Genomic DNA, 13009 nt, shown 5'->3' on the forward strand with positions numbered 1-13009 from the left:
CCCGCCGACCACTGTGCGAAGGCAAGACCCGCGGGCCTGGAGAGGGAGGGCAGCTCCGGAACTCCACACCTCGGCTCTCCCCGACGTGACCGTGGGCATCTTCCTGGGCTCCGGCCGGTCCCTCCTCAGGGAAAATGGGACCATTTCTGGGTCGCCTCCCAGCGGCGGCTGTGAGGAACAAGCGAGGCCGGGCGCAGAGTAGGCGCTCCAGGGAAAGTGGGCGCGGCGAGCAGGAGTCCTACTGTGCGCGAGGCGGCGGCGGCCCGGCCGCTCCCCTCCCCCTCGAACGCCCGCCCGCCCCGCGCCCCCGCCCCCGCCCGCCCCCAGCCCGGCCTGGCTCAGCCGCTGCAGGCGGGGCCGACCGCACTCGGAGCCCGCGCCGGAGCCGCCGCCTGGGGCGCTCGGTCGGCCACCGGGACACCGGAGCGGACCGCCAGGCCACCGCCGCAGGTCAGAGTCGGGCTGCCAGGGGCGCTTGGGGCAGCGGCGCCGGGCGAGGGCCCGTGGACGAAGGGGCTCGCCGAGGGGCGCGGGGCCCCGGAGGGACCCGCGCTGAGGCGCGCTCCGGGGGGCAGGGGCCGACGGGCTCTCGGACGGAGGGGCCCCGGGCGGACGGGTCGTGGTCCGAGGGCACCGGGGCTGACAGGTCCCGGCCGAGGGTCGCGCCCTGAGGAGACGTCCCGGCGCAGGGCTAGTACACAGGCGGCGGAGGGCACGGGCTGCGCGCGACGCGCGCGGGGGAGAGCGGCGGTCCGCACCGGCGACGCGAGACCGTGCGCCCCGCGCGGCCGGGACGGGCCCCTCGGCGCGCGCCTGCCCGGGTGTCTGAGAGAACCCGGGTCTCCGAGCCCCGGCGAAAGTGGGCAGGGTCCGAGGGCTGCTCCCGGGGTACTTCGTGGCCGGGCGCGGGATCCCGTGCGGGTGCGTCCCGCGGCGACGGGGTCCGCCTCCAGCACCCAGACAGTGACCACTGCGGGGTCGTGGTGACAGTTAAGCTAGGGGCGCACTTGGGGGTCACCCAGCCTCTGTGCCCTTAAGCACCTTGCTGGCGGTGAGCCGAGTGGAAGGGCCGGGGACGGGGGCTGGCTTGCCCGGGGGCAGGGGATGGAGAGCGCGGCCCCCTCCCACCCCCGCAGTGGTCGGGAAGATGGCCTGCCGGCGCCGTGGCTCCTCCACGTGCCAGGCTCGATTCCTGCTCTTCGGAGCCTGACTGGGGTAGGTGGAGGTAGGGCAGCTTAACTGAAGTCTCTGGTCCCTCCGTGTAAGGGGTGGAAAGTGGGTGTGTATTTGTGGTACTTTCTGTCTCGGTATTTGGGGAGGAGCCTGAGGTAAGGAGGCAGAAACTGGGAGTAACCTATCTGCTGGTTTTATATAAGGTCACTTGTTAGGTAAAGAAGGGGCCTTTACCTCTGCTGGTGATCAGAAGGCTGCGTTTCTAAATCCTTCTTAACTCCCATTGCTTAGGTGAGTTGGCTTACTGTAACTGCACGTTGTTGAAATGTGTTGGTGATGCGTCCAAAATTTGCAAGATGATGATCATGATGATCGTGGTGATGATATTATATCGTTATTATTTTGTTGTGCTCTTGTTTTACCGCGAGAATTTAATTCACTTGGGTCTGAGAATAATGGTTGGGAAAATAGTGTCAATTATTTTAGGAAGCATAAAGTAAAAAAAAAAAAAAAAAAGTCTGTCATGAAGAAGCTGAAGTTTTCTTCTTTTCCTTTCAAAATTGGGGTCAAAATGTAAAATTAATTTGTATAGATCATCGTCTGAAAACAAAACCAGGCAAGATGACTAACTGAGTTGTATGAAAAACTCGATTTTAAAGTACATTATTTTCATGTTAACTGTTTTTATCATTCATGAAACAAATTGTAACTAGAGTTATTGAGAGAGCAATGACTAACACCCTTTAGAAGGAGCTGGGCAGATCTTGGACAGATCCCAGGTATTCGGTGGCAGTCTTCTTGTTCATAGCTAAGTGATCAATCGCTGACTGAAAACAGGACCTCCTGATGGTCTAGATGATTTAGAAAACCCTTTTGGAATAGAGACTGACATAGACACTCATTGCAGCTTCTTTCTAAAGAAATACTTTCCACTCCTATGGAAGTTCTGTAGAAAATACTCAGAGATGCTACCAGTTAGCTTTTGCAGTGATATTTCAAAAGATCTTTTTCAAGTTTGAAAACAATTTTTGTGTTGTCTGTTTTCAATCAGATTCACTCTGAAGTTAATACGGCACCATAGTATTCTTTAAAATACAAAATTGTAAAATGAATGCTGTTAGCTAAAAAGTGAGGTTTGTTACAAAAGCATCCATTTTTGTCTTCATGTGTACTTCTCATCATTCTCCTTTATTTAAATTATAATGATATTTGACACTTCACTTGCCGATGATTATATCTTAAATTTAAAGATCTTAGAATCAATTAGTGACCGACTGCTCCATCTTTTGCAAATCAGTGGAAGGGGGAAAAACCTGGTGATTTAATTTTTAAATCAGAACTTTTTCATGTTTAAAAGTTTGTTTCTTGCTTTTATGATAACTGCTATGAAAACATGGCATCAGTGAAGTATAAAGTTTTGGAGAATTCCAGGCTAAGTTTTTTGGGCACTTTTTTTTCATTCTTTTAAGTTTAAAAGCATATAATTTCTTTTTTTAATTAAAACTAAAATATTCACCAGCGTCATATTCTTTATTAAACTTAGAATATGTTGAAAATATTTTTGCAATTGGTATTTTTAATAATTAAATACACTATTTTTTTTGAAGGGACTAGTTTCCTTACTGTTCGTTTCTTTGTATGTTTTTCAGAACTACATTTAAAAAACCATTAAATTGTAATTTTTTAAAAATCACAATATTAATTCCAAAATCCCTGTGACATTAAAGTTGTATTGTCCCTGTGTATTAAAATTTATACAGGAAAAAAAGTATGACTTTAGGAGTATGCATTAGAAATAATACATTACTGATCACAGCTAATTGCTCTTAGTAAGTTATATGACTATAAACAAATGCTTATTTTTCTCTTCTGTAATTCTCTGAAAATAAGGATGTTTGCCACTAACCCTAATTATCAAGTTCATTATGTATTCGAAAGCTGTGTGAGTGGCACAGCTGTGGAAACATACACAAGTATTAATAATACATTTCATTTAGTTTTCAAATTGTGAAATGGTTTTTAATAACGGGAGACTTTCATGAAAACAATATTAAAATAATACTTTACAAATGTTTTATATATCCTGGTCTATTACTTTCTCTTCTTTCATAGGATTTATATATGCCCAATGGGTAGGACAGAAAATGTTGGTCTTTATAATTTGTGGATGTTCTGCTGAATTCACTGTCACTTGAACTTGGAAATATAATAATGCCATAAGGTGTGGCAAATATACCGGAAGAATTTTTTGGTCTCATAGGATTCCACTAAATAAATATCAGCTGTAGAGGATTTTTTTGAATCACTAATCAAGAAAACTTGTTATAAGTCACCAGTCTATAGGCGTAAACATATGCCCCCTGACACCTTCAAAATTGTTAAACTGAATTTCTAACTTGCTTTTCTCATTTTTCCTAACAGATCTCCTCATGAGGGTAGCTGACCTCTCTTAAGGCCCTGTCCCTTTCTCTCTTAAGGCCTAAAAGCAACAAAAAGGGCAGCGATTTAAAATGCTTATTACAAAGGTCCTTTGAAACCGATCTAATTTGACTCCACAAAAGTACAATAAGATCTGTAAATAACCACCTTGCTAGCTAGCATAGATAGCCCCAGTGTATCAACATTCAATTAGCTTCATAGCTTTCTAGATAAAATTTTCAAATTGAAGATTATTTATAATCTTCCTCGGCTTTGTCATTTACTATTTGTATTGTATCACAATACAGAGGTAGGCTTGGGGGAGTTATATGGCATATCTTTTGAAGCTTATTTAATAAAAATGTCATATTTTAATTTTTATTTACCTACAATACTTAAGTAGGTTCTTGAAAGGAAATCAGCTCAAATAGAATAGATCGTATTTTGGGGAAAACTTTTGGAGATGTTAAGACAACAGCTATCCCCGATAATGGTATATACTTAAATTATTTTTTTATTTTAAAAAACAGGTTTATATATTCTTCATATTTTTCTTCAACAGTCAATGCACACCTATGTTTTAATAACAATGTGAATGTTTACATTTTTAACCATTTTAATTATTATAGTGAGGCAAGTCACTTATCCATTCTAAATCTCTATTTCCTTATCAATGAAATGGGAAAAGTATTGCAATTATTGTTCTATGCTCTTTTTTTGTATGATTTTCAGACTTTATCAGCAAACCTGTGTATCTTAAATGATATGACCTTGGCCCTGAATTTAATTGAGCTAATACTTTTCCCAACTATTAATAGTTTACCCTAGTATTAATTTTGAGATTATTGTTAAGAATGAACTGAAGATAATGCTTGCCATGGGGTGATCAATTTATAAAATGTTTCTGAAATGAGAAATTTCATCATTATTCGGCTTAAAACTGTATTTCCTATTCTCTGGTGACTTCGGACAAAAATCAGCCTAGGAATTATTTTTGTTTTACTGATAATATCTCTGTGAGTCCTGCGTAGACACAGTGTGTATCCTTTCGTGTTGGTTTCTATGTCTAATGCATTTAGAAGGTGCAGGCTGTGCTTTTATTTGATAAAGTTCTATTCTTTACATATTTTTATGGTGCACCCTGTGAATACTTAATGTGTGTTTGTTTTCTAGTGAGGCCTATGATCCTTCAGATCAAAAGACATTTTAGTATCACAGCTTAAAGACTAAATAGTGACTGTGCTTGTTATAAAACTTGGGGCTCTTTCTAAGAAGCTGCAGCCAAAAAATAGACTTTTAGTGGCTTGAAAAGTGAATTTGCCTCCTAGGAACCCAACAGTTTACTAGTAGGGACTCACTGGAAAAGCATATAATTAACCATGCATCATCCAAATAATAAATTTTAAATTCTCCTTATGGATTGTTAAATAATCCATTTTATTGTCTCCTTTGCAAGCAAGTAAGGGCCTTGGCTCCAGGCCTGAACCTCCCACCCTGTTCCCTGCGTATGCAGCTACAGAGCCCAAGTGGGGACCTAACTAAAAGGATGGGGGCGCTGAGGGCAAAGAATGGCTTAGGCCAGTGCCTGTAGATGAGTGTTCCATGTTTTCGGTGGCTTCCCCTATGCGGGTGGGGAGCGGGGAGCAGCCCTAATTTCCGCTCTCTTCACGGTCTAGTTTGGCTTTCTCAGAGCCATTGCTATACCTTCAGCTATTCCAGTGACCAGGCCATTCTCAACTTGAAAATCTTTGGAGGGACGGGGTGCAATGAGGTTCTTTTCTCTACTGTGACTTCTCAGATGTGAAGGAAAGAAATGAAGTCATCAATTCATGTACCATGAATCATTTACAATAGAGATTTAAAACCTTACAGGGAGGATTTACACTCAATCCTGTAATAGTTTAGTTCAATTTGCTTCAGTGTCTTGTTTAAGAAACATTTTTCTTCTACTTCACTGGTTTTTAGAAAATAAATTCATTGCTAGTTTTACCTGATTTTTTAAGGAGCACTTTAATTTGTGGACTCATTTAGGAGAATTGTAATATGTGGATAAGCCTCTCTGAGACACATTTCCTGACCTTCTGGGAAGAGTTCAGATTAGCGCAGACCTGGGGTGAGAAGTCTGCACAGTTTACCACAGATAAGGAGAAGGTAGATAGGAGGGAGAAAAGTAGGGAAATACCCTGAGTGGGAGTGTAAGAGATCTGCGTGTGCTCACTTCCCACACGCGGCAGGTTGCACAGTAACCGTACAGACACCTGAATGAAAGGGTTGGTTTCTAAGAATTTACCCTGCCCCTCGGTGACATCATAGACTTTTAGGACAGCTTTAAATTCTAAAGTTGCCACTTAGCACTGTTTCTCTCTTGGGCTCTATAAGTTGCTTCAGGAGAGAATCTGGGAAAGTGAATGGAAAGAGGATATTCTTATCCTGCATGTTTAAGGAGTAACGATTCCTTTACAGCGAGGCGATGGGGAAACATACCTATCAGACTGCCAGGGGCAACGATGAGGTGCTGGAAAGAACTCCTTAACATTGACCCCACCCCACTGGCCGTCATTTTGCCGTCAACACCGTCTGTGTCCTTTGAAAGTTTGGAGTCCACTTGCAAAATGCCAGTATTTCCAGCAGGGTTAATTCTTTAAGATATCCTCAGCAAAAATTTGAAAGGTTAGTTCCTGGTGTGCTTGCTACCTGCAAGCAAGGCTTTTAAGGAATAGTAAACACACTTGGAATTTGAAAGAGGGGATCAGGAGAAGGAAAAATAAAATTAAAGTGATTCATGTCCCCAATTCTCCATAAACCAACCTTCACGAAACCAAATATGAAAATAGCCACTTGAAATAGCCGTGATAGGAAGGGATATGTTCTCCCACACATGAATTTGTTTTTCTCTTAAAAATCAACACACGAGAATTCCCTGGCAGTCCAGTAGTTAGAACTTAGTGCTTCCACTGCTAAGGGCCCAGGTTCGATCCCTGGCTGGGGAACTAAAATCCCACAAGCTGTGTGGTGTGGCAAAAAAAAAAAAAAAAAAAAAAAAAAAAAAAATCAACATGCATCGTAATTCTTCATTGAACCATTTTTTTCCTTCAGAAAAACAAATTGTCATTCCTAAATGTCAGTTTATCCAAGAAATCTTATCAAATTTAAGGCCAGGAGTTAGTAGTTGGTTAATGTAATTAGATATCTGAATATTACCTCTTGCTATGTCTTTTCTCTGTGACGTTAAACAAATTATGTAATCTCTTCATGAGTTAGTTCTTCCAGACTTTTAAAGTAGCTTTCTAATAGATTGAAATGAGAGGAGTCTTTCAATCATGTCATAAACAATATGCCAAAGACATATAAATAATGCCTAATACTTTGGCAGATCCACAGATCACAAAATTTTATACCTACTTTATTTTGCCTTTTTTTTTTTTTTTCCCAAAAATAGTTATGGGAAGCCAACGTGTATCTGATAGAAATAGAAGCTTAGCAGCCACGTCAAAAGCAAGTTCATTAATTCTGTGAATCAGCTGATAGGCAGTGTTTAACAAGTATAGGCCACCCTCATGGGTATGACTAAGCATATTGCTTACTTGTCATTCACGTTTCCACAGTGTTACTGAAGTCTGAATCTAAATCAGAGAATCCCCAAGTCTTACTGTACTCAATGTTGTTCTTTTCTGTCAGTTGATAATTACCTGGGTTTTGTAAACAAGGTTTTGATTGTGTATGGACAAGTACTTATAGAAAATCTTTCTCTTTTTTATATGGTGGATGGAGTTATGAAAGAGAACAAACACATGAATGGTATATATATAAATGAAGAAGATACTGTAACAAATTATTTGCATATGTTAATAAAATCCAGAAGAGTGAAGAAAACACTCAGGCATTTGCCATTGTAGGATTACTACATGTTTTCCTAAAGCGTTTGGAACTAATTAGAAATACCCTGGCTTTATTTAAAGGCAATATAATATATTTTTAAACTTTGTTTTCAACAAGGTCCAAGTTTGTTGACTTTTAGGACTAGAGCAGTGCAATGTCTACAAAAACATAGATTATTAATTTCTTGAAGCAGGTACTAACTGGTTTTATTCCTTTTTGTATCTCCAGCACATAGCATGGTACTTATTAGGTACTTAATGCATGATTTTAAAAGAATAAAGAAATAATCTAAAGTGTGGTCCTTGGACCAGCAGCCTCAGCATCATCTGGGAACTTGGTAGAAATGCAAATTCTCGGGCCCCACCCCAGACCTACTGAATCAGAACCTCTGGGGATGGGGCCTGGTAATCCGTCTTTTAACAAGCCCTTCAGGGGATTCTCATGTGTAGTGTTTGGAAACCTCTCACTCCAGATGATCCCTGCATCCCATCTGAGAGCCTAGAGCCCAATGCTCTGCGCAGTTAATTTGGATTATTTTTAGTAGGCCTTACTTTTGCCTATAGTTAAGTCCCTTGCCATATTATCCTATTGGTAGAATCTCTTGCGGTCATCCTGTAAAATTACCTCTGTTGGTTTGGCGTTTTATTACTTAGAGACGCTCAGTCTTGTTTTCAATAAGCTTGTGTCAGTAGAGGCTCCCCGGCTCCCGTCTTAGTCCAAGCATCACTGGTTCCTCTTACCTTAGAATGGTTGCCAGGAATCCTGAGCCTCCAAGTTCAAAGACTGGATTTTATAAAATCTCTGAGGATGATATGACCCTAGAGGACCCACATTAAACAGACTTACAAGATATGGATTTGTAAACTTCAGTTCCAGTTTAATAACTGTAGAAAATGTGCCAGTCCTAGTGATTGTTGATGATAGTTTTTTTAAATCCTAAAATTCTATAATTCAGGAATTGAAGAAACTTGCACTCTTATGTGTAGCTGATGTCACTGTCACTTAGTTCTGCCTGCTAAAAAAGCAACTGGGCAATATATTGCACCCTCTGCTGCTATACCCTCACTTCTGAGATTTTTTTCCAAAGAAATGTAGGATATAGGACAAGCCACATACGCAAAGACCTTCATACGAACATTGTTATAGGAACCAATATTTGGAAATAACTATTCAACAGCAGGGGAATGGTTAAGTAGATTATGGTGTAATCACTAGATGGAATGTTATGTAATTATCAATGACAAATTAGAAAACTAGAGCAAACCTGAAAAATATTTTTTTTAAAAGTAACATAAAGAATGTATGTGCACCATTGATTGCAACCTTATATAAACATGTATATATGAAGTCTGGAAGGGACTATACAAAAATTATGACAGTTATATTAAGATAGTGAGGTATGGAGGGCTTTTTGTTTTTATATTTTTCTCTCTTCCAAAGTTTAGCCAGTAATATAAAATTACGTCTATAATTAAAAGCCTACATTTATTGCTTTTTTTTTTACTATGTCTATGACGCTGATCAGTAAAGATCAAGCAAAAAGTAAATTAAACATTGAGAACCCGTCTAGCTTTTTTATTCCTTTAAAGCCATCGACGATAATGTGAGACACTACATGAATTCATTGCTGTTATACCCAGTTTTATTTCATACATAATTTTAGTTCATATATTGGGCTTGTCTGTACTCTCCTGGACTAGCCTGTATTTGGGAGGAAAAAATATCCCATCTTTGTTACAGCCTCTTAATTTTCTCAGCCATACATAAGGTTTGATTTTGTTGATTTCTCTGGGCCTGTGCACTCTTTGATCTTTAGCATACACCAACAACCAAGCTTTTTTTTTAACACTGGTTTCCAGAGCTATTTTATTTTCAAGCCCCCCCTTTTAAGTCTTTTTCTAAAAAATATATATATATCTATTATGGGTTTTTTTCCCCTAAAATTAAATAACCTCAGGATAGAGTTGTCTTCTAACTCTTGACAGAATACTGAATTTATAACCATAAATAGCTGATGGAGAAGCACATGAAGGTAAACTTCTACTACAAATGGTCATTATGAGACCTTGATGTAATTTGTGATAATAATTTTTAAAATAACAAGAGCTTTAAAATAGCAAATGAGTAGAGGTTTCCCAAAATCTTGTCAGACCTCTGAGTGAACGCTGTAAAAGATATATATATATACACAAACACACACTTACACACAGCAATATATATATATGTGTGTGTGTGTATACAATACACATACACAGAGCAATATCCTTTGAATTAATTAATTTTTCCTTTTTTCTGTTGCATTGTTCTAGAAATCCCAAAGGGAATATTAAGTAGTTTTGCCTTTGACCCAGATTACAGGTTACATTTTTCTTGTCACTTTCTTTGGAACTTCTTTTGAGAAATTTGTATCAGTCTGATGTCTTTGGAATAGTCTTTATCTAAATGAAAACAAAGTTTTAAAAGCTTTTTAGAAACTTTATATCAGAGATACTAAGTAATATTTCTCTCTTCTTTCTCCTCCCCCCCACCCTGCCCTGCCCTGCCCCTATCATTTCTTATGATTTAATTCTCAATACAGCCCAAGGCAAACCTCGGCTAACAAAACTCAGTTTATGGCTCTCAGAATTTGTGGGTAACACAAACTTGGTGATGATACCCCCCCCAGAGCAAATCTACGGAGAAGAAGCTCCTTTTTAATGAAGACTTACTTCTTCAACAAAAATCTGTTGAGCTCCTACTTTGTGCCAAGAGCTGTTTTAGAGAAGGAGGGTAAAGCAATGAACAAGACAGACAAATACATCCCTCCTGACGTTCATGAGTATCGTTATCTAGATTTAACAAGGATGTTAATGGGAGAGATGGTGACTAAGAGGAGGCAATAGCCTAATCCCTGCCTTGTGACCAGGCAGCGTTGCCAGGCCAGCCTGGCAATGTGGAGCCAGGTGGCTATCTTTCAGTTATGTGTGAAGTAGGGAAAAACCTGTGTCCTTGAATATTTTTCCTAAATCTCTTATTATTACGTATTTTAGGTTATATGTATGTAGTATGTATCACATATAATGTATAATGTATTTACTATATTACTTTATTTCTCAGTAGTAAAGTTTATTAGCAAAAGATGTAGGAATGCATCTTTTGTTAATAAGCTATTAACTATTCTTGAAAATCCAAATGATAGGGTACTTACTCACTTTGCAGAAGAGTTATTTATTTTATAATATTCTCAAAATGGATATATTTAAGTGGTTAACTATCCAAGTGAATATAGTTCATAACTTTATTTACAAAAAAAGTTATTTACACCTAACAAAAATGTAAAACAAATTTCACTGGGACTATCCCTTTAAAATGAAAAAAAACACACAACTTTTTTCCCCTGGGAAATAAAGTTAGCTACTTACCTTTAAAAGCATATTTAGAACTTTTACATATTTGGAATATAATATTTGAGTAAAGGGAGACCCAGATCTTATTTGAAATGACCATCCTTTGGTCAATTTAAGTATTATAGCTATTTCCAACTTCTATATTCACAATCCAGTTGTCTGACTACCATTTCAGTTGTTTTTAAATTCGCAGAAAATATATTACTGACCACGTAGAGATAAATCCCGAACAACATGAAACTTTTGGGAAAAAATGATAAGGAAAATAGGTTTTGAAGGAATTTATATGAAGTTAAAAAGAATTAATTTTTTCATATACAGACATGGAATATTAGAGTGCATCTCAATGCAGATGTAACCAAAACCTTCAAATTTTACAGATTTGACCACGGCTTATTCAAAATCCATAAACATTTATCAAATGACTGCTTGCTTTTCAGTACCAAATATCCTTATATAGGAAACAAAATCTGCCCACCTGGTGACATGGCCTTCTAGATGGTGGGAAAGGTGCTTTCCAGACCGGGTAGGGGAACCAGCAGCTAGCACTAGGCAGGCAAATAACCACACAGTGAAAGCTGAGAAAATAATTCAGTGATGGAACACAGCATATTGGCATGATTGTGTCTTTAGGCCATATCACGATTCATGTGTATTTGTTTTTTTGTTTGTTTTTTAATAAAGTGCAGCCATTCTGCCCATCCCCAACAGACGGTGATGCCTTTTTTAAAAATATTTATTTATTTTCTTTTTCTTTTTTTTTTTTTTTGGCTGTGTCAGGTCTTAGTTGCGGCACGCGAGCTCTTCGCTAAGGCGTGCGGGATCTTTCATTGCAGCACAGGCTCTTTGCTGTGGTGCTCAGGCTTCTCTCTAGTTGTGGCGTGCGGGGTTTTCTCTCTCTAGTTGTGATGCGCAGGCTCCAGGGCGTGTGGGCGCTGTAGTTTTTGGCACACGGGCTTAGTTGCCCCGCGGCATGTGGGATCTTAGTTCCCTGACCAGGGGTCAAACCCGCGTCCCCTGCATTGGAAGGCAGATTCTTTACCACTGGACCACCAGGGAAGTCCCTACTCATGTGTATTTGACCATGCCTGCTAGAATGATCTCCAGTCCTCACAAAATACAACGCATATACACAATTATTTTGTTCTTATTATGCATGTTAAGCTTTAAATGTCAGGTTGATTTCCTTTGTCATACAACATGTGTGTGAAATATTTACCCTGGCCACCAGCTATTGAACTCAGAAAATGCAAACTAACTTTAATCTTGGCTGAAGTAAAACAATTAGAAGGGAGATCTACTCTGAAATGTAATTTTATGCGTTCCAGATTCTATATTACATGTTGTATTTGCTGATTGTTTGCTGTCAGGTCTTATAAGTTTTATGTGCAAGTTCTGTGTACCAAACAAAATTGTGAATTCCTAGAGAGTAGGAATGAATGTTGTAATTCTTCTTATTCCACTTACATATATATGCCCTGCATACCTTCCCTAATTCACAGCCTACAGTAAAGGGGACTTGGGCGCGTTATCCGTACTTCATAAGTACTTTAAACTTGGTTGGATATTGAGGACAACTTTGTGCTTTTTCAATGTGGGATTTTCAGTGCTACTGTTTTCTACATGTTTAGGGAATTCCCTAAATTACTCTCTAAAATGTTTATTTCTATTTTATGTAACATCTTTTGTAACACATAATGATATGAAATTAATGCCAGAAGAAATTTCCATTTTGCTCTCCTAAAGCGGGCAAAATGGGATATGAAAGGGAAAAAAATGTTAATTATAGCCTTCAGCATTCTAGGTTGGATCTTTTACTTGTTCTGGTCAGAAGAACAGGTTTTAAATGGCCTAAGGGCCAGAGCACTATTTTATTTTCTTGCTTGGAGGCTTCCAGTGGCAACTGTAACAAATTCTGTTTAGTACTACAGCTGGAGAAAAGTTCATAAGGATGTGTGATACAAAATGTTACTTAGACTTGTTACTCATGCACAAAATAAAACCGGTTCCCTTTAAAACTTTTTGTCAATTGTTAGATAAAACACTACATAGTTTTAACCTATTCATTTGTTTTTAATATATAAAATAATTATACGCTTAGCGATTTCACGTATGAATCACAAGTATTATCACCATAATTGTTTAACAGTTAA

The 13009-nt window shown here is 39.4% G+C and overlaps 1 protein-coding gene across 2 annotated transcripts in view; it reads left to right on the plus strand.

Moving 5' to 3' along the window:
* Positions 1 to 295: 295 nt before the first annotated feature.
* Positions 296 to 13009, plus strand: part of PPARG (peroxisome proliferator activated receptor gamma) — a 133926-nt gene continuing 121212 nt past the window's right edge. Inside the window, exon 1 of one of the 2 annotated variants that reach the window (XM_082415756.1) lies at positions 296 to 450. The gene's annotated coding sequence lies outside the window, so the exon portion shown is untranslated. Of the gene's footprint in view, positions 451 to 1260; positions 1465 to 13009 lie in introns of those variants that run through there. The other variant, XM_082415757.1, reaches the window with a different exon arrangement.

This window comes from Balaenoptera physalus (genome assembly GCF_965194825.1).
Source record: "Balaenoptera physalus genome assembly, chromosome: 11".
NCBI lineage: Eukaryota > Metazoa > Chordata > Mammalia > Artiodactyla > Balaenopteridae > Balaenoptera > Balaenoptera physalus.